This window comes from Furipterus horrens, unplaced genomic scaffold (assembly GCF_987537825.1).
Source record: "Furipterus horrens unplaced genomic scaffold, mFurHor1.1.pri manual_scaffold_11, whole genome shotgun sequence".
In the NCBI taxonomy this organism is placed as follows: Eukaryota; Metazoa; Chordata; class Mammalia; order Chiroptera; family Furipteridae; genus Furipterus; species Furipterus horrens.
In genome coordinates, this window is record NW_028327181.1 from 61,156,623 (window position 1) to 61,183,508 (window position 26,886).

The following is a 26,886-nucleotide window of genomic DNA, read 5'->3' on the forward strand; positions in this document are numbered from 1 at the left end:
GGACCTTAAGGCACAATGGAAAACCTCAAGGACTTGGAAAAGACAGGTGTTTACAGGCAAGGTTGAATGGCAGGTATGTGGCTCAGCTTCTGTGCCCTGAAGGGTAGACTGAAGGTCACCCTAAATGTTTCTTGCATAAGTTCCAGCAAAGCAGAACTAAAGACCAGAAGTGATCATTTGCTGCTCTTGTTGTGTTTATGCAAATGAACAGGATAAATTAAAAATGGACTTAATGCAGGCCCTTTAATGACAAGGAGGGTAATCTTAAGGAGAAAAATTGTGATTCAAGGAAAATCACAATGCTCAGTGGTAGACTATAAACTAGTGCAGCTAACCGTCTTTAAAGTTTCTTTTCATTTAAAATTTGTTTTCATTTGAAAGTTAAACTAGGTCTGTGGTATCATCAAAGATGATTAATTTACAGGCAAGGAGAATATCAAATGCCTTGCAACTGGATGTCTTTCCAATAAGACAGTCTTACAAATTTAGAGACTGGTTTGTGGGTTATGTTACATAAATTAACATGTGTTTTCTGTTTTCAAAGGGCATAAGCCTATGATCTCATTACTTGAGTGATTGTCTGTACGTATAGCCCTCACTTAATCCTGTCTGCATCGCTGCCTCCTGAGACTCAACAGTTTGGCTGAACTAAGTGGCTAGGTTGGTGAAGAATGGGGTGGTCTGTGGGCTTCACTTTAAAACTGGTTTCTCTTTTCTATCCTAATGGCTTGGACAGAAAGGGCCCAGAGGTCGGAGAGGGGGAAACCTAAAATATATCCCTCAGCCCAAACTAAGTATAATGCGCAAAAGGGTTTTGGACAGATGAGATGTGCCTGGCACACCTTCCACCAAAGAAATCCTTTTTTTCCCTAATGTGGGACATTGAAAAATTAATACCTGTCTTTTGTCATCTAGTGGTTATGGATTGAATGATGTCTTTTAACCCTGTTGTCAAATCTGTTGCCCCCAGAATACGACAAGGATGCCAGCCTGTTAGACCAAGCACGCCGTTGCCCGGGGGCAGCCAACCGACCTGGAGTCCGCACGATCCTTCCTCATGTGGGAAGGCCACCCTCCCCTCCACACCCCCATTCTTATTAGAGGTTTCTGGACCCAAGGGTAGGTAGGACAACGACCATGCCCAGCTTGAAGCAGCTAGAGGAGCTCGAGACATTCACCTATTTTCCTTTATAAGATTATAAAGGGTCTTAAGTCTGAGAGGGAGGGATTGTTATTTTTTATTGTTAAAAAATTTAATTACTTATCTTAAAAAAAAAAATAATAATAATATATGAAAGGGTGAAGACAGAGAACTTGTATGTACAACCCATGGGCATGGACGGGGCGGGGGGTGGGATTGCTGGGGGAGGGGTGGTGCTGGGAAGAGGGGAGCAAAGGGTAAAAAATTGGAACTGTTGTAACAATATAATCAATACAATATACTTAAAAAAAAGAATAATATAGGAAAGGGTGAAGCCAACTTATATCTACGACCCATGGACACGAACTAAGGGGGGGTGGGATTGCTGGAGGGAAGGGGAGTACTTGGTGGAGGGGAGCAAAGGGGAAAAAAATTGGAACTACTGTAACAACATAATGAATAAAATATACTTTAAAAAATTGTAGTGTGATATCTTGGAAGTGAAAGGATTACTAGTGAAAAAAATGATGAAATTCAAATAAGGGCTGAGGTTAAGTTCATAATATTATACTAACGCTGACATCCTTATTTGGAGATTATTCTATGGTTATGTAAGATTAGGGGAAGCTGAATGAAGGGCACACTTGAATACTCTACTAACTGCAATTTTTCCAAAAACCTATAACAAAATTTTAAAATATACATTGTATGTCAATTATATCTCCATAGAGCTGGAAAAAAATATAAAAAAGAATGCCTAACTCTTAAGTGAAATCTCCAGGTATAAGCCCTTAACTACTGAGAGCTATGTATTAAAATGATATTCTAGCATCTACTTTGATTTCTATAAATTTATGGAAAAATATTAAATTCTTCTTGTAACACTATTCCTTCACAGTTAATGAAATTGTATGATATACTGGAATATCAGCAAATTGAGAAATGCATTTTATTCTAACAATTTCTGTAACATCCTTTAAAAATGTAAAATTTTAGGGGGAGAAATATCGTTTTGACCATATGTTAAAAATATAATTATCATAGCAAATCATTAACATTAAGCTTTAATAATGTTCCATGATCTAATATTCAAATATATATAATAATGCATGAGGGAAAAGGGACTACAAATGAATTAAGCATTCTTATTTCTATCACGCTTGAACGAGATAATATCAAAACCAATCAGAAAACCAAAATAAGCATAATTCATTCAATATTTACTAGGCCTTTACCAAGTCTCAGGCACTGTCGTAGAGGCTGCGGATTCAGAAATGATTAAGTGGTAGAGGCAAATATAAAAACAATTACAAGCTTATTTAACAAATATTCATTAAATAAAAAAATGAGTAAAAGATAATACCTGCCTTGAATAAGTTTTCCCCTATTAGAATATTAATGAGTTCAAAATTTGCCTCTCTAAAGTACCATATGGCACTAAATATAATTCCAAGGAGGGAAACTAAAACCTCAAAGCAGTTAAAAACTTTTTACTCAACATAGTTTTAAGATTAAACCAGGCTTTAAAAAAATTACAAATATATACTTTCAGCTTACATTAATGGAAGAAGTCACTCAATATGTTCTATTTGATTTATTAATTTCTAATATAACCACCCCTTTAGTTATGATCCAATTATTTTCTCATGTAATAACTGGGTATTTTTTTCCCTTTAAATCTAATGGACACTGAATCTTATATGTGACTATTTCTCTCCTTACTTAGGAAAAAAAAGCATGAAACAAATTCTCAGTCCACTTCTTTCAACAGTGAGTATCATGAAAATAGTTAAAGAGAACAGTTCTCATGTTAAATGTTCTTAACACACACACACACCAATAACCTAAAAGAACATGAGGAAATGTTTGGAGGTAAAGGATATGTTTAGTACCTTGACTGTGGTTAGGTATCACAGGTGTATGCTTATGTCCAAATTCATCAAAATGTATATACTAAATTGTACAATTATTTGTATATGAATTATACTTCAATAAAGCTTATTATGCTAAATATCAAGTCTCAGAGTATTCACCTGAGGACTCATCATCTTGTTATCTTACCTTTATTTTTACCTGTTCATCTTTGTCTATTCAATGTTCAATTACTTACCTGAAATAAAATAATTTAATATGTATAAACTTCAAAACTTGTTGGGGTTTTTTTGTTTGTTTTTGGGGGTTTTTTTTGTTTGTTTGTTTGTTTTTGCCCTGGCCAGGTGGCTCAGTTGGTTGGACTATCATCCTGTAGACCCAAAGGTTGCAGGTTTGATTCCCATCAGGGTACATACCTGAGTAGGGAATTCAATGTCTAGTCAGGGAGCAAATGGGAGGCAACCAATCAATGTTTCTCTCTCACATCAATGTCTTTCTCTTTTCCTTCCTCTTTCTCTAAAATCAATAAACATATCCTCAAGTGAGGATATTTTTAACTGTGCTTTTTATTCATAAAATTAAATGGAGATCTTTCAATGCCAAGGACAATATTCAACTATTTGAAAATGACAAATGTCCCAAAATTACTTTACCTGCATTAAAGTTTGTAATTGTACAAAATGTTAAAAGCAGTCTCAAACTCTTTCAAAATTTAAACTAGTCTCACCATATCTCCTCTTTTTTAATTTCTTGATTTTAGAGAAAGAGAGGAAGAGGGAGAGAGGGGGAGAGAGAAAGAGAGAGGGAGAGGAGAGATGGTGAGGGAAGGAGAGAGAGAGAGAGATTGATTTATTGTTCCACTTACGTATTCTTTTATGTGTTCTGACTGGGGATCGAACTCACAACCTTGGCTTATTGAAATGATGCTCTAACCAAATGAACTACCCAGCCAGGGCTCTCATCTTTTTGATTACCCAAAGTACTCTGTATTTGTACCAAAGTCTGGCACTTACTTATATAGTAACACAAATATTTCACATTTTGAAAGTTTTCTTGGCAACTTAAGCATACTTCTTTGAGAAGCAAAAATTTATTTTATGTTTTTCTAAAGAAGATATATAAATAGCCAATAAGAAAACTGAAAACATGTTCAATATTATTAGTCACTAGAGAAATGTGTATCAAACCCACAAGGAAGTAGCACTTCACACCCACAAAGATGGCTTATAATTTTAAAAAATTCTTAACAGAAGCCCTGGCTGGTGTGGTTCAGTGGATTGAGCTCCAGCCTATGAACTAAAAGGGCACTGGTTCAACTCCCTGTAAGAGCACATGCCTGGGTTGGCAGCAAGGTCCCCAGCTGGGGGTGTTCCAGATGCAACCAATCAATGGATCTCTCATACATCGATGTTTCTCTCCCTCTCTCGCTTCCTCCTTTCCCCTCTTTCTAAAAATAAATAAAATCTTTTTAAAAAATTTTAACAAAAAATAACTGTTGTAGTAGATGTGAAGAAACCGGAACCCTTGTGCATTGCTGGTGGCAGTGTAAAATGGTTTAGTTGTTGTGGAAAACAATTGGCAGGCAGATCCTCAAAGTTAAACATAGTATTTCCATATGACCGAGCAATAGGTATAGAATATACTGACAAAAACTGAAAACAGGTAATCAAAGAAATACATATACGTACACATTCATAGCAGCACTATTTACAATAACCAAAAGGGAGAAACAGTCCAAATGTCCATCAACAGATGGATAAATTGTAGTATAGACATAAACAGAATATTATTCAGCCAAAAAAGGAATGAAACGCTAATATATGGTACAAGGCAGATGAAGCTCCACAAAATTATGCTAAGTGAAAGCCAGACATAAATGGTTGTGTTGGGTTGGCCAAAAAGTTCGTTTGTTTTTTTCTGTAAGAAGGCTCTAGTAGCACTTAGTTGTCTTTAACTTCATTCAAAACTATTTTGTTAGATTGTATTGTAAGTTGTCATATCAGTGTACAGTTAAAAAAAAACATCAAAATTGGTGATTTTTGTGTAGCCATTTTAATACTGAAGATTGAAGAAAATAACATTTTTGCCATATTATGCTCTATTATTTCAAGAAAGGTAAAAACTTAATTGAAACACAAAAAAAGATTTGTGCAGTACATGGAGAAGGTGCTGTGATTGATCCGACCTGTCAAAAGTGGTTTGGTAAGTTTCGTGCTGGAGATGTCTCCCTGGACGGTGCTCCAGTCAGGAGTTGAGGTTGATAGCAATCAAATCGAGACAAACTGAGAAAAAGTCAACACTATACCTCGCAGGAGATAGCTGACATACTCAAAATATTCAAATCAATAACGTTACTGATGAAAATGAAAAATGTGTCTCTTATTTTACAGAAAAATATAAATGAACTCTTTGGCCAACCCAATACAATGTATGATTCCATTTATCTGAACTATGCAGAAGAGGCAAATCTACAGAGAGAGAATGCAGACTGGTGATTAGCAGGTCAGGGGAAAGGGGAGAAGAGAGAACAATGGCTCAGTGGGTAAAAGGTTTGCTTCTACGGTAAGTAAAATGTATTTACCCTAGAATAGAGGTGATGGTTGCACAATATTGTGACTGTATTAACTGCCACTAAATTGTTAATTTTTAAATTATTAATTTAATGTTCTGTGGATTTCACCTCAATTTTTTAGAAGTTTATTTTAACCATTTGGGATAGAAATATTTCCTAACTGTATTAGATACACACTGAACTAATACTATTTTCCTGCTGACTCAGGATCATCGTGAATAACAATGACTGTATGAGTAAGTCATCCCTCTTGTGTCTTGATTTATCTCTAAGTCGCAGTTGTCTCATCTGAAAAATGTCATATTTTGGCTAGATCACAGGATCTTAAGTTTTTTGAGCCATAGAGACCTTTGAAAATTCAATTAAGTTACAGATTCTTACTGTAGAAAAATATGCATGGCAAATTGCATATAACCTCAGGAAGTTCACAGATATATTGTAACCCACACAAGCAATTTTCATGGATTCAACATTTAGGAAAAGTAGGGATAAATAATTATATTACCTCTATGATCCTTTCCAATTCTAAATTTCAGATTCCACAGTAGACTAACACATTGGTATCTCTTCAAAATCTATACAGGTTCATGGAGCTGTAGCTTTTATTTCTTGTAGTTTTAGAAATAGTTGTCCTAGTTCATTGTCAAGTTCTCTTACTACAACTTAGGAGAACTTAAATTTTAAAACTTCAGTTAAAGTCTATTCAATAATTAGTATGATGTGTCCTATGCTAGGTATTATAAGGGAGTGATATAAAATAACCATAGTCCTACTAAAGTTAAGATGACTAAGTAATTACAAAAAAGGAGGACTTCTGGCCAAATGGAGGTGTAGGTAGAAATGCTTCCTCTCCTTTCACAACTATAAGAAGAATTACATCAACCTCAAAACTAAAAACTAGAATTACCAGAAAATTGAACTGCATGGAAGTCCAACAAACAAAGATAGAAAGAAGTAATACTCATCCAGACAGGCAGGGGAGGTGGAGCCAGGGAGGAAAGGACACAGTGTGGCAGTGGTAGCAGCAACAGTGGTTGTGGCCAGCCATCAGAAAGAGCAGTCACACACTATAAAAGTTGGAAGGGACATGTGGAGAGCAATCTCAGCCCCAGACCAGGCCACGCAGCTCATGGTTCCAGCACCAAGGAAAACAAAGCCACATTGCTTCTGACTATGAAAACTAGTGGGGGTTGGGGCAGCAGCAGAACTGCCGGTCTCTCAGCAGAGTCTGTTCATTTAGAGGGTCCCACTGTCCTAGAATGTCCACAAACCCACCCACTCTGGGAACCACAACCAGGGCAACAGCTAGAGGGGCACCAGTCCCATATGGGAAGTGGGTGAAGTGTCTGAAAAAGGGGAGAGTGCTGAGCAAGTAGCATTGCTACCCCTCTGACTCCTTCCCCACATACAGAGCCACAACATGGTGAAATGGGACACCCCACACTGAGGAATACCTAAGGCTACACCCCTTACAACAAAACAGGTGCAACAGCTCTACCTAAGACACAGAGGCAAACACAGGAGGCTGTAAAGTTGAGGAGACAGAGAAATACGGCCCAAAAGAGGGAGCACATCAAGGTTCCAGTGGGAAAACCAAGCAATGAGGAGATACCCCACCTAACAGATGCAGAGTTCAAAACAATGGTATTAATGATGCCCACAGACTTGACAGACATGCTTGAGTACGGCAAACACACAAAGGAAGAAGTGAAGTAAAGGAAAATCCACATGAAATCAATGGTGAACTGAAGGAAGCCGGGGTTCCAATAAATGATTTGGAATATAAAACGAAATAAACAGTCACTCTGTACAGAATGAAGACACAAGAACTGAAAAAAATGAGGAGAGGCTTAGGAACCTCTGGGAGAACTTTAAATGTGCCAACATCCGAATAATGGGGGTGCCAGCGGAGAAAAGGAAGAGCATGAAATTGAAAATTTATGTGAAAAGATAATGAAGGAAAACTTCCTTAATTTGGTGAAGGAAATAGACATACAAGTTCTGGAAGCACAGAGAGTCCCAAACAAGCTAGACCCAAAGAGGACCACACCAAGACATATCATAATTAAAATGCTAAGGGTTAAAGATAAAGAGAATCTTAAAAGCAGCAAGAGAAATGAAGATTACCTACAAAGGTAACTTACAGGTAACCTTAAAGTTAACTATAAGACTACCAGCTGATTTCTCAAAAGCAACTTTGCAGGCAAGAAGGGACTGGCAAGAAGTAGTCAAAGTGATGAAAAGCAAGGACCTACAGCCAAGATTACTCTATCCAGCAAAGCTGTCATTTAGAATGGAAGGGCAGATGAAGTGCTTCCCAGACAAGGTAAAGCTAAAAGAATTCATTATCACCAAGCCATTATTATATGAAATGTTAAAGGGACTTACTTAAGAAAAAGAAGATCAAAACTGTGAACATTAAAATGGCAACAAATTCACAACTATCAACAACAGAGTCTAAAAAATAAAAACAAAATCCAATTAAGCAAACCAGAATAGGAACAGAATCATAGGTATGGAGATCATTTGGAGGGTTATCAGCTGGGAGGAGGAAGGGGGAGAAATAGGGAAATGATGCAGGGACTAAGAAGCATAACGGTTGGTACAAAATAAACAGGGGGAGGTTAAGAATAATATAGGAAGGGGTGAAGTCAAAGAACTTACATGCACAACCCATTGACATGAACTAAGGGGGGCGGGACTGCTGGAGGGAAGCGGGTTACTGGGTGGAGGGGAGCAAAAAGGAAAAAAATTGGGACTACTGTAACAACATAATCAATAAAATATACTTTAAAAAGAAAAAGCACACTGAGGTATCTCCACAAACTTGTTAGAATACCTTTATAAAAAAGACAAGAAATAACAGTGTTGGCAAGGATGCAGAGAAAAGGGAACCCTCATACATGAAAATGGTACAGCCATTATGGAAAACAGTATGGACATTACTCAAAAAAAAAAAAAAATATATATATATATATATATATATATATATATATATATATATATATATATATATATATATATATTGCTTCTTGACCTTTTGGCTAAGATCAAGTGTGAAAAGTAAAAAATATAACTATCATATGACCCAACAATTCCATTTCTGGCTAGTTACCCAAAAAAAATCAAAATACTAATCTGAAAAGATATCTGCACTCCCTACCATGTTTGTTGTAGTATTATTTACAATAGCAAAAATATGGAAAAAAACTTAAGTGTTCACCAATGGACAAGTGGAACAAGAAAATGTGAGCTAGAAATATATACATGTAAACATATATATGCATATATACACATAGGCTGTATATGTGTGTATGTATGTGTGTGTGTGTGTGTGTGTGTGTGTGTGTGTGATGGAGTATTATTTTGCCACAAAAAAAAAAGATGAAATCTCACAATATGAATGGATCTTGAGGGCATTATGCTAAGTGAAATAAGTCAGAGAAAGACAAAAACAAACAAAAATGTATAATCTCACTTTTACGTGGAATCTAAAAAAAATAAACAAGTTCACGTCATAGAGAAAACAGACTGACAGCTGCATTCAGTCTGTTGGGGGGGTGAAGTGGGTGAAGAGGGTCTTAAGGTACAAACTTCCAATTACAAAATAAATGTCATAAGGATATAACGTAGAGCATGGTGATTACAGTTAATAATACTGTATCGTATTTTTAAAAGTTGCTTAGAGAATAGAACTTAAAAGTTATCATACAAGAAAAAAACTGGTAACAATGTATGGTGACAGATGTTAACTACACTATACTCCACTTACTATAATAATTTTGCAATATATACAAATATCAAATTTTTATAGTGTATACCTGAAACAAATGTTATATTTCAACTATACCTCAATTTAAAAAAAGATTTATTGGGTCCTGGCCAGGTGGCTAAATTAGTTGGAGCATTGTCCTGTACAACAAAAGGATGAGGGTTCAATCCCCACTCAAGGCACATATCTAGGTGATAGTTCAATTCCTGGTCAGGGCACACAGGGAGGCAATGATTACTGTTTCTCTCTTATATCAATATTTCTCTCTTCCCTTTCCTCTCTCTCCTAAAAAAAAAATCAATAAATATATCATCAAGTGAGGATTTACTTGCAAAAATAATCCACAGTAAAGGAGTAGTCACAACAGAAGTGAAGGGATGGGTTACTGAGGGGAAGGGATAAGAGGGAACCTTCTTGGAATGTTAGAAACTTTCTATAGCTTAATCTGAGTGGTGAGTGTAATTGTTAAACTTCATTTGTGCACTTTACTGTTTGTATATTTTACCACAATTGAAATAAAAAGACACAAATAGTTGTTAGATGGTACTGTACCTTTGTAAGTTTGAACAGGTACAGAAGAGTGATGTGTTAGGAGATAAATCTTATAGTAATACATAAGAGGAACTAAAATGAGAGAGAAAAAGATAGCCTCTTAAGTAATTTTAAATTAAGGTAGTAATACTAGCTAATATTTATATAACACAATATGCCAGGTACTATTCTAAGAGCTGTATATATAATAATGCATCTAATCCTCTTAACAACCCTATATGACAGGTATTATTATTATTGTCCCATTTTAGAGATGATGAAACAGAGACCCAGAGAGGTTATGTAATTTGCTCAAGTTCACAAAGCAATGATAAATCCATGATGAGAAACTGTTTTTCACCACTCCTCACCACATACATACCAATGAATTTACAACAAAACAAAAACCAAAACAAACTAAAAGTGGCAATCTTAACATACCAACTAAAATAGGAATTAAATGGTGCCTACAGGGATGGAGTGCACCCAGCAGCAACATCCCTTTCCCCACCCTGTACCTTCAGTGTCAGCACCATCCTCACAAATTTTAGTCAGCATTTCCCAACTGACTATAAACCTACTCAGCAAGGACACCATCTGCATAATCACCCTTACATCCCCTACTCCTAAAATACGGTTTCACAAAATAAAAAGTAGCTTATCACAAGAGTGTTAAATATCCACAGAAAAGAGAACAAAGGATGAAACGTATTTCAAAGGAAGAAACCCCATGATTCATAATCTACTGGATGAATACATGTAAGGAAAAAGATTAAAGAAAGATTATTAACAGAAATAAAACTATATGTCCATACAAAGCTTGTACTCAAATGTTCACAGCAGCTTTACTCATAATAGCCAAAAACTAGAAATGATTCAAAATAAATCAATAAGTTAATGGATAAGTAAGTCATGATACATTACACTGGAATATTACTAAGCAAAAGAAGAAATGAACTGCTAATACATGCAACAATATGGATAAACTATCATAGATATTATGTCAAGAGAAAAAAGTTAAATACAAAATGAAACTCTAGAAAAGACAAATCTTAATTCATAGTAATAGAAATCACATCAGTGGCTGACTAGGAATAAAACTGGGGCGAGACTGATTGCAAAAAGGCCTGGGGGATTTTCGGAAGACATAAAAATACTCTATGTCTTCGTTAGGGTGATGGTTACAACCATTGATCTGTACATCTCAAATGTGTGGATTTTACTTCAAGTAAATTATACCTTGGTAAAATTGACTTTAAAACATGCTATCAACACTGAAACTGGTAAGTAAGTAGGGTAACTTTTTGCAAGAGATGAAAAAGATGAATTTATTTTTGATGTGTTGAACCTGATGTGTCTATGGATAGCCAAGAAATGAAAGACATCTCAGGTAGGCAGTTGAGCATAAAGAATGGGATTGGGAAACGCAGTGGAAAGAGAAAAAGAAAATGAGGCTCTGGGGAAAAACAGAAACAAAAACAAAAAAGTATCAAGTGTTTTGAGACAGTCACAGAAGTCAGAAAGAAGAACCAGTAATATAAAACTCTTAAGAAGACGTGATAGTGTTAAATGTTGTAAGTACAAGACATAAAAAACCACACATGAATGTATTCTCCTTGTGAATTCTAAACCTGTCTTTCATGAACACCATTTTTTCCCCTAGCATTTAAATAGTACTTTGCAAACAGGGAGAGAATCTGTCACTAAACTCAAAGTCCTGTTCCCTGAAAAAGCTATCTAATAAACAAATTATATCTTAGGCACTTAAGATGTTAAAAAGAAAATAAAGTCAGAAAGAATAAGGTCATGAGTAGACTTATGCTCTTAGAAATTTTTTAAAATATACAAAATTATAAATAAAGAAAATGCCAATAACAATTATATATCCTAAATTAGCCATGTGTACCACACAGTTAATTGCTAATGATAAACTTTTCATGTCTCTCCTTCTCAGAGTTTTGATGAAGTGCTTGTAAATGTTTACTGTCCTTTCGGAAACATGCATGCCAAGAGGGTTCCACCTGTCCCTCCCACCACACCTAATCCCATCATTCAAATATTTAATGCCCACTATCTTTGAAAGGATTCACAAGAAATGCGGTTACTAGTAGGAAGGGATACAAGATAGGTACAGGACAGACGTAGGATAACTTACTTTCCATGCTAAAACTTTTTGTACCTTTTGAATTTTATACCATGTATAGTTATAACTTATTCTAAATACTTTAACTTTTGTTATTTAAGGCCTTTCTGATTTTTAAGGCAAAAATTGCTGATTTTCCGAAGACCAACCATGGTCCCACAATACAAGGACAGCTTAGATGATGGAAATGCTTCATTTGACTAACTTTCATTCCTTATTATAGAGAGCCTTAGCTCTGCCCATTAACTTACGATCCAAGTACTGTCAGCCTCTTAAAGATAAGCCCTTTCCTTCCAAAAGAGGTAAGAAGACAGTTTTACAGATAGTATTTACTTGTTTCCTTTAATCTTTCGTAAGGTTTTCTTACAAAAATCCCTACTTCTAACTCAGCCTTCTGTTTGACTTTCTGTCCGTAACAGCCAGACTCCCTATTACTCTGATTACTAGCACCACTATGACTAGCAATTCACAAACCTGAAACAAAATTCTAAGTATAATAGAGAAGTAAATCACATATATTGGTATTGTGTATACAAAAAAACTGATGAAAAATTCTCAGACTCCAACACTTATAATAAAAAGGCAGCCTTAGAGAACAGGTTCAGTAGAGTGATATAGGCAGAAATCAAATAGAAGGTGGTAAAAAAGCAATTAATGAATAAGAAACCGCAGCTTTTTATGTGTGAATCATTAAAATGAAATGAAATGTCTAAACTTGTGGAATTTCAGAAAAAAAACTTAGAGAACAATGTTATTTACAGGAAGAACACCACTGCTTATGTATTTCAGTCTAATTAGTCAATCAAGAAGTTTTTTTCCTCCCTCCACCCTACTGCCAAGTAGGTGCTATTCAACCAAGTATAGTACAACTAGCTCAGGCTTTACACACTCCTAGCTCCATCACTTACTGGTTATGTGATCTTAAACAAGTTATTTAACCGCATGAACATCAGTCTGCAAAAAATAAAAATGAAAATATATCTTAAAGTACCTGGCACACAGTAAACAATAAATGGTGGTTCTTACTACTAAGCTTACTATAAATTTCAACATAATTCTATTTTTAAAAGATTAAATAAGCTATAACTCAACATACGACAAATATTTACCATGACTGACATATTTCAGTTCTCTTCAGGACACACAGTAGAACTGCACTTCCTTATGCTCTGTGAAATCTCTAAGGTCATACAACTTACTCTGGCCAATGAACAATAAGCCAAAAAGATACAATCCTCTTCTAGGTAGAGAGCCAGTGAGTTATTAGCAACAGCCTCCTTCCCTTTGCCATGGAGATTACAGATCCATGTGTTGAGATGGTGCCTCCATTGGTCTGATCTCGCATATTGAGAACAAGCAGATTCCACCCACCCACACTATACCCATGTGAAGCAAAAATATTTGTCCTATTAAAGGCCAATTAAACTTTTGAGCTGTTATGCCAACATAACTTGGTCACTCTTCATACACAACCAAAGCCAAAATCATTACTTTTCCTTGTTCCCTCGCAAAATAAAGCCATCCACAACATATCCTTTCCCCTACCTCTAGTAAGCAAGCCCCCAATTCCATCCATTTTTCTGCCTTAATCTCTCAAATCTATAACATCATCTCTACTACTTATTTAGACTTCTGTAATAACCTCTTAGCCAATCTCCCTACATATAATTTCTGCCCATCTATTCTCCACAGTACATCCAGGTGAATCTTTTTTAAAACACAAATATGATCACAGCCCTGCTTTTATATAAACTAATATCAATTAGCAGCACAGCAAAAATGGTCCTTCAAGAAGTAACTATGAGAAATGCTAGTTGTTCCATATCTTATTACGTATGGTGGTTACATGAATGCATACGTCAGCAAAAATTAAACACATAGTATTTACCAGTATGTACTCCGCTGCCTTGCGGCATACCTCTTCAGGGGAAAGGCTAAGGGAGTAAACCCCGACAGAAAATCCGGAGCCGGAGTCCCTAAGGCGGTTTGACGTTGTAGTCAACACCGGCAACTCCTGCGGCGCACCTGAAGCCAAGCTGTATTGACTCCGTCTTTCCCTTGGATCCTTCAGCTGCGGAGAGAGGGGGGGTCTGCTGCATGGGCAACAGCAGACCCTCCATATCACCCTGCCCAGGCTCTGTAGCTTCAGCTCCACTGGAGAGGACACTCCAGCGTCATCGCAAGATGTCGATTCAACACGGGAGGAGACAGATACCATGTCACTCCCGAGTCGGACTGCACAACCATTCTCGGCAGTGCAGATAGACTCTTAAGAAGCTACACCATCGTCTCTCGAGACGGACGGCTGCCGACGACGACGACGACTTTGCTTCCTTAATTATGCCTCAATTAGTTAAAAAGAAAGAAAAAAAATATGGCCCCAAAGTATCTTTTCAACTTCACTTTACCAACCATCCAACCCAAATCACATAAATAAGCCTATAGCCACAAACTATTAGTTTTCATCCACTTAAGACACTGACCTTTCATGCTCTCAGGTATATAATACTCTTTCCACTCCTACTTTTCCTAAAGACCCATATAAAATCTCACTCCCTTGGGATCATTTCACCTAAATATCCCTTAACTCTACTTCACTTGTGCTACAACAACTCTCTGTACATTCCACTTACTATAACCGTAGCATTCACTACACCAGTGGGCGTCAGTCAGGGGTGGTTTTTATTCCCCAGGGGACTTTTAGCAATGCCTGGAGATAATTTCGATCATCACAACTCGGGGGAGGGAGTACTACTGGCACATAATACACAACACAGATCTCCATAACAATGAATTATCCTACCTAAAATGTCAATCAATACTGCCATGGCTGAGAAAATTTGCACTGCATTATTGTATGTATTTGTTTGCAAGTCTGTATCCCTATTAAACTGAAAAATGGGGGGATCAAATCTTACTCATTTCTGTATCCTGGCACATTACCCTAGCAAAGATCACTTAAAAATGTATAATGAATAAATGCGTCATTACTGAACCCATTTTGATAAGCACAGTGCTTAATATGGCACTCAAAAGATTATATAATAAATACATGTTATTCCTAAATTTTTTTTTTTTTTTAGAAAGAGGGGAAGGGAGAGAGAAAGAGAAAGAGAAAGATCAATGTGTGGCTGCCTCTTGTGCGCCACCAACTGGGGACCTGGCCTGCAACCCAGGCATGTGCCCTGACTGGGAATTGAAGTAGCGACCCTTTGGTTCGCAGGCCACAGTACTCAATCCACTGAGCCACACTAGCCAGGGCACTAAATCTTATTTCAGTACATAGCTTACTGGTTAAATCAGTAGTCTATAAATTCAAATTCCATCAATAACTATTTCGATTTCGTGTTTTCATAGTGCATACCAACAAATCATAAATTTTTCTTGACACAAATAATATTTTCCAGTTTTACTGAAAAATAACTGATATACATCACGATATATGTTTAAGGTATACAGTATGATAGCTTGATTTACCTATATCGTGAGGTGATTACCACAATAGGTTTAGTTAACATCCATCATCTCATATAGACACAATACAAAGAAAGGGAAAAAAATATTACTCCTTGTGATAGAACTCGTAGGATCTACTCTCCTAACAACTTTCCTATACACCATACAGCAGTGTTAACTATAGCCATCACACCATACATTATGTCTCAAGTACTTATAATCTTATTTTGAAACTGGAAGTTTGTACCTTTTAACCACCTTCCTCCAACTCCTCCACCCCTCACCCCCCCTCCTCAGTTAACCACAATTCTGGATCACTTTTTCTGTGAGTTTGGTGGGATTTTGTTTACTTTTTTAATTAGATTCCACATATACACAAGATCAGACAGTATTTCTCTTTCTTTGTCTGACTTATTTCACTTAGTATAATGCCTTCAAGTTCCATCCATATTGTGACAAATGGCATGAGTTCCTTGTTTATGATTGAATAGTATAACATCATATATATAAATAAACACCACAACTTCTTTATCTGCTCATTCTCCAATGGACAGTTAGGTTGTTTCCTTGTCTTAGCTACTATGAACATGAGGGTGGGGGTGCAGATACCTTTTCAAGTTAGTGGTTTCATTTCTTTTGTATATATTTCAGGAGAAGGAATTGTTGGATCATGTGGTACTTCTATTTTTGATTTTTTGAGGAACCTCCATACTGTTTTCCATACTGCCTATACCAATTTACAATCCCACCAACAATGCACAGGGCTTCCTTTTTCTCCACATCTACAAAAGCATTTGTTTTCTCCTGTCTTTTTGATGCTGGCCAGTCTAACAGGCATGAGGTGATATTTCACTGTGGTTTTAATTTGTATTTCCCTAATGACTAGTGATATTGAGCACCTTTTCATATACCTGTTAGCCATTCATATATCTTCTTTGGAAAATGTCTATTCAGGTCCTTTTCCCATTTTTAACTGGATTATTTGGCTTTTTTTCCAAATCACAAATTATAACCTATGTAAATATCTTTAAAAAGTGTTAAATTGAAATTGATTTCTATATTGAGCATGAGTAAACAAAATAACTCAAAGACTATGCTCCAAGAGATTTTTTTAAAAGAACACTTCCAAAAAAAGTTTTAATCTCCTATTACAATGCTACCTGAATATGATAAAGTAAAATAATGGATACTAAAACTAAGGATACCGTTTCATCTAGGTTTAATCCAATATAATTTATGTTAAAAAACAGAAAGGTGGTGTAACTTAACATATTAATGGGAATAAACAATTAGATAGTTTTTGCATTATTTAATAAACATTTCATATCTCAACAGAATTCTTTTATTGTTTATGACTGGATTTACCACCTCAAAGATAGTCATAAAACACATTTTAAATCTCTGCATGCTGTATTTCACCATTTTTACCATAATATATTCCAGGCTGTAGCCTGGAAGTTGAATTAAATCCTGTATTTACAAGCCTCTTAAATTAACCAGATGCCTTGTTAAATTGAGTCATTTACAGTAGATAAGATTATAAAATATTGAGAGGCTAATTTTCCAACTAAAGGTAAATTTTACATAAAACTTCCAAAGTCTATTCTTAATTAAATTTTTTTTTTCAAAAATCACATTTAGCCCTTCTTACAGGCATAAAATCCATCTCAATTCTAATAGTAAAGCTACTAAATGAAAAAATAAAACAAATCCACCACTCTTATCATTTATTTATTAAATAATAACCAGCATCTACTTCGTATGTATTCAACCAGAAAAAGAAAAAAATTCATTTGGTAACAATTCATTATTTAAGATTTTGGTATTATATCTTTTAGTTAACTCTCTAGTGAACTTATTCTTCTAACTTACCAAATTATCTAATACATATTACAAGAACAAAATTCATGTATCAGTATTTTAAATTTTCTCTGAAACCATGATGTTCTAGAATGTGGGAGTTCTCGCCAACCAATTTACTAAAGGTTAGTATGTATACATATGTATTATCAGTTCAATCAAAATGTCACATAAACAAGGAAATATTCATATTCTATACTTTAAATTGCTAGCAATCAAATTCCTCTACTATAGGACATTTCCTTCCTAAATAGAAAATTTTCACATCTTTTTCTTCTTAAAATCCTTTTGCTCTTAATTAAAAGTTTTATGGCATTGCTCTGGCTGGTGTGGCTCAGTGGATTGAACACTGGCCTGCGAATAGAAAGGTTCCTGGTTCAATTCCTGATCAGGGGACATGCCTGGGTTGCAGGCCAGGTCCCCAGGTGAGGGCGCGCAAGAGGCAATTGACTGATGTTGTATCTCTCACACATTGATGTTTCTCTCCCCTTCTCCCTCCCTTCCACACTCTCTAAAAATAAATAAAAATAAAATCTTTAAAAAAAGTTTTATGGCATTATTTATAGAATTGAACATTCAAACATAATACACATATTTTGTCAGTGCCTAAACTGATAAAACGATCTTTCCATTATTCTGTTTCCAAATATTTTGTGCTTTTCTAGATAACATAAAAATTATCATATCTTAAAGGAAAGAAACTGAAAGCGGGGCACATTATATTGTCTCTCTGAGACTCAGAACCCTTTTGAAACAAATTAACTGAAATACAGTATTTCTATAATGTGATGATTCCGATAAGACATCACAATCATCATCAACCATGTGCATATCATGAGAACACTCAAAAACTATGTATTAAATACTATAACACAGAACCCTTGAAACAAAACCTATTGAAATACTGTACTCTGTAATATGATGGTCCCTATAAAACAATACAGACATCATCTACCATTTACATAGCATGAGATTACTTAAATACCATATATTAATACTATAATACATGCCATACAGAGTTTCTGTGCCACAATGAAGAGTAAAGTTTCCTTATCAAGTACAGTACAGGTTAATTAGTAATTTCAGCCTTTATAATCAAAGCTATGTATGCTTTGGCAAAGAGACAAAGCTTTCCCATTTTGAGTGACACTAAATTCCCAAGTGTAAAAAAGGAAAACCTTGACCTTGTTGTTCATCAACTTTTTCTGAAACCTTTCTCAGTCTCAGTGAGAATTAGAAATCAATCCAAAATACAAATTAGAGACTCATAAATATTACCATGAGTGGATTAAAAACATCAGCTAAAACATAAGGATATGATTAGATGTAATGCACTGAAGCACCCTGAAATTTTAAAAGTACAGCTGACCCTTCAACAACACGAGTTTGAATTGTGAAGGTCCATTTATACATGAGTTTTTTTCAATAAATATCTCCTCTGTTTTCAATCTGTGGTTGGAAGTGTCCACAGATGCAGAAGGCAAACTGTATGCACTGATCTACACAATTTTAAATAGGGGACTTGAGCATCTGTGGATTTTGGTACCCTCAGAGTGTTCTGGAACCAATCTCCTGCAGATGCCAATAGACAACTTAAGTTTTGGGGAAGTCAAAAGCTGTATGTGAATTTTCCACTATGCAGAAGGTCAGGAACCCTAACTTTTACCTCATTCAAGGGTCAACTATATACTTAAGATGTTTATTTAATACATTTAAGTAGGTACATAATAAATCTTATTAAAACATATACTGCAATGAATATTTTTAAATTAAGTCTACCAAATAAAAATAAAAACTATTGCCCTGATCAGTATGGCTCAGTTGGTTGAGTGTCATCCTGCAAAGCGAAAGGTTGCCTGTTGGATCCGTCAGGGCACATGCCTGGGTGGCAGGCCTGGTCCCCAGTCAGGACAGCATGTGCAAGAGGCAACAGTTCAATGTTTCTCTCCCTCTCTCATCCATCCCTTCTAAGAATAAATATTTAAAAATAAAATAAAAAAGTTTCTTAATATATTCCAAATAAATAGTTCTCTTTTTTAAATAAATTCTCCAATTCATGAGAAACTGCATTCATACATATAGGATGTGACACTACATATGCGATAACACATGTTCCCCAATATAAAAACCTCAGAAGTTACCATCATACCCAAAACTGCTGGTAGCTTGCCCAGGATCTTTTAGACAGAGTCCTCAATACCATACAAGTGTAGGAAAGGTAAATATGCACAACATAACTACGAAACAGACTAGCAGCTAGAATCAGGAGACTGAAAGCAGAGTTGTTAAAAAGAAAAAAAAAAACGAGCATATTCATATTTCAAAAAAATAAGATTAGAAGTAAAAGGGATGAAGTGAAAAAGAAATTTCAAAAAAATTTAAGTGGGTACCCAGAACACATAAAAATACAGAAAAAAAAAGTTTGTCATACAATGTTTACCCTTACTAACACACCACACTGATATTTTCCATTATTTTTCATTTTTAAAAATTGTTACTGTGACCCACTAAATTAAATTCACAAGCCACTAATGGGTCACAACCTAAAGTTTAAAAAACACTGGCCTATAGAAACTGACAACCATAGGGAGATCCTGCTTTCCTATGAATATCTAGCTTGAGAAAACTAATCAGGAGGTGGACAGAATGAGAAGACAAAATTCCTCCAGGGCAGGGACCATGTATTACTGGCACATAATCATCACTTAATGTGTGTTGAATTAATACACTGAGGAATATAAAGCACTTTCAAGGTGAAGACACACCTACAAAGGATACCTCTAAAAAAGAAATAAACAAATGCTTAGGAAAGCATTAATACTTTGCATGCCTTCAAAACTAGGGATGGTAAAAAGAGCTCCAATTGGTAAGAGTGTTATCAAATGACCCTTAAATAAACAAATGAAGGACCAAAGGAAAAGAAAACATGTTCTTTAGGATAGGCTTTATACCCAGCACAGGAAAAAGAAAATCTCTTGTAGAACTACATAGCAGTCCATTATAGGTACAAAAAGTTTGTAAGCGTCCTAATCAGTGGTGCTAGGTTGCCTAGAGTGCCTTCTGGTACACCGAAAGGTCGCAAGTTCAATTCCAGGTCTGGGCATATGCCTGGGTTCCAGGTTCTGTCCCTGGTAGGTCACGGGCTTGGTCGGGGTGCATCCAAGAAGTAGTCTATCCATGTTTCTCTTTCACATTGAGGTTTCTCTTCTTCTCTCTCTCCCTCCCTTCCTTTCTCTCTAAAATCAGTGGGTATGTCCTTGGTGAAGGATTAAAAAAAAAATTATAAGAAATTCTAACCATCTCTTTCAAATATATATGTCGAACTCCAAATGTATAAATCTAACTTCAAATCAAAATTACATAATGCAATTCATTCTTAAATATTAAACCCCTTGTATTCATTTGTAAACATTTATATAAGCAGCTAGTGTGGGATAGCCAGTTTTCCTTCTACCTTTCTGTTGCCAGGACCCTCTTCCACCACCCACCCCTTAAATGATGCCTCTCCAATCCTTATCCTTCTTCTAAAAGTGTTACAGCAAGAATGTTCTCTTCTATTTACCTCATACATTTGAGAATGGAAAGAGATTCAGGTTTTCCCATAGTATTCATTCTTAATTTTTTATGGAAAATTTCAAATATACACAAAAGAAGTAAGATAGAATAATAAAGCTCCACATGTTCATCACCCAGCTTCAACTATTATCAATATTTTATCATTCTTGTTTTACCTATTCTCTTACAACTTTTTTCCCTCTTGATGTTTTTTAATTAAGTCTCTAATAAACTGTCATAATATTTCACATGTAAATACTTCACAGCCCCTGGCTGGTTTGGCTCAGTGGATTGAGCGTCAGCCTGCGAGCTAAGTGTCGCCGGTTCGATCTTCCAGTCAGGGCACATCAGAGAAGGAAAACTCTGACTCCAAAAAACCTCCGCTGCCTTGCGGCATACCTCTTCAGGGGAAAGGCTAAGGGAGTAAACCCCGACAGAAAATCCGGAGCCGGAGTCCCTAAGGCGGTTTGACGTTGTAGTCAACACCGGCAACTCCTGCGGCGCACCTGAAACCAAGCTGTATCGACTCCGTCTTTCCCTTGGACCCTTCAGCTGCGAAGAGAGGGGGGGTCTGCTGCATGGGCAACAGCAGACCCTCCACATCACCCTGCCCAGGCTCTGTAGCTTCAGCTTCACTGGAGAGGACACTCCAGCGTCATCGCAAGATGTCGATTCAACACGGGAGGAGACAGATACCGTGTCACTCCCGAGTCGGACTGCACAACCATTCTCGGCGGTGCAGATAGACTCTTAAGAAGCTACACCATCGTCTCTCGAGACGGATGGCTGCCGACCAAAATGAGTGCTTACTATGTATCAAGCAATACCTCAAGTGCTTAACAAGGGTTATCCCATTTAAACCTAACAACCTTGTAAAGTGGATACTAACTTGATTTTATAGATGGGGAAAGTGAGGCTTAAAAATTACATAAACAAGTTACATGGCTAATAAGTGGTAGAATTAAGATATAAGTGCCAATTTTATTATTATTGATGACTGCCAATCAGAATATTTTGTTCCCTTCCATTATTTGTTAGTGCTTTTCTCAAACAATAAACTTTACATTTCTTTCTGAATGAGTGATTCATCTATTCTAAATCTGTATAACATTATCATATTGAATAATTTTATCAAAAGGAAAAATTAGCCTCATCTCATAAGTTAGAGGCCAATTTATGTAGTTATCTATAAGTGACACTATCACAAACACTGGCATTTTTAACAGGCTATATATCTTTTATGCAAAGTACTTAGTAACCTGTACTTTTGTTATTTACATGCCAGGTATTTATATTTTGAAAAATCTTTCCACCTTTTATGGGTCACTTGTTTTGTCATTAGGTAAGAAGATGCAGCCTTAGACTGTATTGCAGAACAAAAGCCTGCTTCTAGCACAAATGGAAGAAACTGCTGAAATAATTGTTACCAAATGTTGACAAGATACATCCAAATTGAAAATTACTTTCTAATCCATCCACAGAATTTTTAAATTCATCTTGATTTTTTAGAAGAAATTAGACACCTTTAATGAAATTAAACATTAATTTTTATCACTAAAGCCTAAAATACTTTAATCCTACAATGGAATGAAATAATATGGATTTATATCTTTTTCACTTACATTTTAGAATTTGAAATTAAAAAATAATCCAGCCACGAACAAATACACAAACCTAAAGGCAGATGAACATATGCTGACATCCTGTTTAATGAAACAATCCCAATTTTATGCAAGACTTGATTACAGAAATAACATTTTTGGAAGAGAGTCACTCATATATGATCCTGAACTGAACAGCAGCCCTTAACTAATATATACAAAAAAGCTCTTAATTTCAAAAAGGTTAAGTTAGTATGAGTGCAATTATTTTAAGTAACAGAGGATACTAACAACCAAAAAGACACACAATGGAAAAATTAACTGACTTTAATACACTAATCAGTCAAGGGGGGAAAAACAAATTTATTGCCAGATAATTAGAATAACAGATTGACCTCAACTCTAATTGCAATGCCAGTAGTTGGCCCCTAGATGACTTTAGGATTTACTGAGTATTCATACCTACTAAGTACCAGCAAATCCTTGTTAGTGAAGAGTATGCAGTCTTTCTGGTATTCTGTAACTAATCAGTTTCTTTTTTATTAGTGCGATGTCATCATAACATGGGACCAAATTTCATGTATATGCCTTGATATTCAGAAAGCGTGTTTTATATTTAACACACATTCAATTAATTGCCATATCCACAGTTCCCCCAAAAATCTATATTATAGAAAATACAATAATTATTTTCTACTCAGTTCAGTCATCATACTTTTGGTCCCGTACACTGTTAAATTTCTTAAAAACCTCTCAAGAGTTTAAATCTGTTTGAGAAACTATCCTTTAGTTTGGAAGAAAGTTTAGTTACTGTCGATATAATCTTAAAGACTATTCAAAGCCTTTAAACCCACTTGATTCTAAGAAATTCTTCCATCTATAAAACATGAGAATTATAACCAAATTAACAAATCAATCAGAATGCCAAAAATTAAGTCATTAAAAGGGAATCCAGAGAAAGGGTCAGTTGTGAAAGAACAGGAAGTGATGTACACTGCCATTTTGTAGATGAACTATTTAGTAACAGAAGAAGTACCATTCTAGTCTGAAATCAACCAACCCAGACTAAAAGCTCTCAGTATTCTCTTTCTGACAGTGGCGTCAGAGGTCGGCTGAAATAACCCTCCAGCAGTTTTTCCTTAATAAAGAATTTATCTAATTGATCACGAACTTACTTTTACCACTTTCAGAATTCTTACCAGCTATGGAAAACAAGGTTCCTTTTTAGTCGTCCTAAAGAGTACCTCTTTTAGTTCTAACATGCTGAAATATAGCAAGTATTTTATCTATATCCTGTGTACTTCCTTAAGGTTTGTAGCCTTTACTGATAAATCCTCTCTGCCTGCATCTTTCCAAAATAAAAAGTCACTCTTTACTACTCTGCATGCTTGGGTTTATACATGCTAGTAGGTATTAATTATCAACAACAACATAGAGAATTAGACTTTATGGAATAATCTGTCATATAGTGGAAACTCTACACACCACAACACGCAGCTTTGTGCTAGAAAATAAAGATTTAAATGAGATGCTGTTAAAAGTTAAAATAATTCCAGATAAAAATCAAGAGAATAAAGAAAGCAAGGAGAATTCCATTTTCTGAGGAAAAATAATAAATAATTTAACAAACCACTAATGTCTCCTTATATTAAAATCAAGAAATAAGATGACAGAAACTAAATTAGTGCCTAACACTCCTACTACCAACATCTTTAAATACCTGTCTAAAAGCAGCTTTCAAAATGCAAAAGAAAAAAACACCAGAAAAGCTCTTACGGACAACATTAAATGTAGATGGCATTTGAAAGTATTTAAAAATAAGTTACTAAGTGAAGCTTAAACACCAAATACAACTTGTTAGTAAAATATCAAGACAACTCATATCTGTGCATACATATTTTAATTATTCTAATTGCTTTGTAAAAAAGTTATTTAATTCTATGAATATTCATATATGGAACATTTTGAAATCACTTCATCAGTAAATTCAAATACTAAAGAAAAATGTAGCAACAGTAGACTTCAAGACTATTTTGGTAACAAAATACACTTGGCAACACACTTCCAGAGTGTCAAAATTTTTATCTTATTTATTTCTACTCTACTTAAAGGACAAAACCAGTTAAATACTCCCGTAAACCAGACAAGAGGACATGTCTTAAATATGACATGAAGCAAAATAAGTGGAAAAATGACTTAATGACCACAGAATAGAGATCCTATCATGGCATAACTGGGCAAATTAGTGTTTATTAGTTTTCATTTCCTTAAGAAACAAAGCACTTGCTACAGAAAGACTCATAAACTAATCATTTTCAAATTTTCCGATTTCGATGTTATACAAAACAGCATTAACCCTAAAAATTCACAGCCCAAGGAGAAGGAATGTCCATCAGACGGCCTGTTTGTATGCATTGATCTTTAACAGTTCTTCAAGAACTACTAAAGTCGTAGGAAGAAAAATAAAGGGAAATTAGGGGGTAGAGGGTACAAAGTTGTCTTATTTGAATCCTAACGAAAACCCAATATGCTCACCAAAAAAATGTCAATTCAGTGTTTCAAAGAGAGAACGAAAGAGACATTTAAACTGTTCGAACATGACAGGGTTCCTCTCGAGAGGCCTTATCCCCAAACAACAGGAACAGATACACTTCCCAGAGGCAGAGCTCAGTGGGAAAGTATTAAACGGATACTGTTATCGATTTAAAACCAGAGGAAAAAGAGTAACCTTTCCAAGGGAAGCGCCATTACTTCCCTCTCCTGCTCCCCCTCCCTTCAGTGTATACACGGGCCTGTATATGAAGGAACTGTCTTGGACTTCTGCAGCATTGCAGCAGACTAAAGGATGGGGTAAGGGGAAGGCCAGGGGGAGAAAACGCTCGCATCACCCCTACAGAAGAAGGGTATAGATTTCCGGGGTGGGGGTGGGGGGATGGAATCCAACCAGTAAGCTACCCAGAACAGTGTCCCTTCCCGAGAATACATACACACTACAAAGGAGAGGGAGGGGCAGAGGGACCAGAAGGGAAACGGACCTCGCGCCTTTTAAATCGAGGTGCATATTAACCCTGCGGGCCACACCTTCCTCAAGGCATCGCCTTCCACCACCCCTTCCGGTGACCCTCAGGAAAGAGCAAAGTAATTGCTCTAGCCCCTCAAAACCAGAGGGCGTCCACCTCACCAGCTTCTTCACCCCACCCACAGAATCAAAGACCCTCCTTGTCTCCCTCCCCCACCCCCACATCCCTCTGCCGCTCAGAGGCCTGAGTGGGCCGAATTTCCCCGCCCCCTCCAAGTCTCCCTTTCCCAAAGCAGAGGTGCCCTTACCCTTTCGACGACAGGTCTGGGGCGGAGTAGACAGGCGCAGTCCCCTACAGCGCTGGGGTGGCCGCTACGCTGGAAGGCGAGGAGTGAAGAGGAGGGGGCCTGGCAATGCACCGCCGCCCCCCCCCCCGGAGCCCCAGCGAGCCGCCCAGCCCAAGCTCTGCGACAAGGGGCGGGGGGGGGGGGGGCGAGGGGACTACAGGGGTCGAGGAGGCGCCCTCAGCGCTTGGGCTCAGTTAAGATGGCGCGGGAAGTGCCGGGAGCCGCCGCCGCTTCGGGGGAACCGGCCCGGGCCTCGGCCGCCTCCCGTCCAAACACAGCCGAGGCCCTGTCGGTCCCCGCCGCGGCCCCTCGGCGGGCGGGCCCAGGCACAGCCCTCCGCTACCAACACCACCACCCTTGGGAAGGGGGCGCTCACAAAGGGAAGAGAGGCCGCAGGCCAGCCGGCCGGCGGCGGGGCGGGGTCCCCAGAGGCCAGGAGGCCTCAGAGGTTCGTGGGTGCCTAGCGCTCTCGGCCTGCGAAGGGCGCAGGCAAGCGGGACCCCTCCTCTCTCCTCAGGCAGGCGGCAGAACCAACTCACTCTCTTTGCCACCCTCCCTCTCTCTATCTCTCTCTCCGAGACCTGAAGCCACAGAGCCCGGCCGCTGCCCAAGTTCCCCCCCTTCCCAGACACCACTCCCCACCTCCCGACAGTCATCCCAGTCTCCGATCTCGCGAGATTTCCTGCCTGACAGGCCCGACCCGGCGAGAAACACGATTGCGTTTGCGTACACGGCCTCACGGGAGCGCGCGGATACTTGCACTGGGCGGAGTCTCCAGAGTGGCCCTGAGCCCCAGCCTCTGTCCAGCCTGGCCTCACTGAGCTGGCAGATGTTTTGTGCCACGCCGGAGTCAGGTGCATTCATTTCATCCTGAAATCTGAGAAAGAAGAGCTTATCTGCTCTCCTCCTTTCTTCTTGCCGTTACAAACTGTCCGCCCCCCACTACTTGTGATTCAGAAGTTTGCCCTGACATGTAGAATATCTCGTGGAATTTAGAGGTAAACTGGTTATCGTAAT

General features: G+C 37.2%; 1 protein-coding gene across 2 annotated transcripts in view; it reads right to left on the reverse strand.

Annotated features, from left to right (window-relative positions):
• The window catches only part of TAOK1 (TAO kinase 1), a 137,551-nt gene extending 111,046 nt beyond the window's left edge, over positions 1-26,505 (reverse strand). Inside the window, exons 1-2 of one of the 2 annotated variants that reach the window (XM_090291609.1) lie at positions 26,409-26,505; positions 25,831-25,899 (exon numbers count right to left, since the gene is read on the reverse strand). The gene's annotated coding sequence lies outside the window, so the exon portion shown is untranslated. Of the gene's footprint in view, positions 1-25,830; positions 25,957-26,408 lie in introns of those variants that run through there. The other variant, XM_090291610.1, reaches the window with a different exon arrangement.
• Positions 26,506-26,886: the final 381 nt, after the last annotated feature.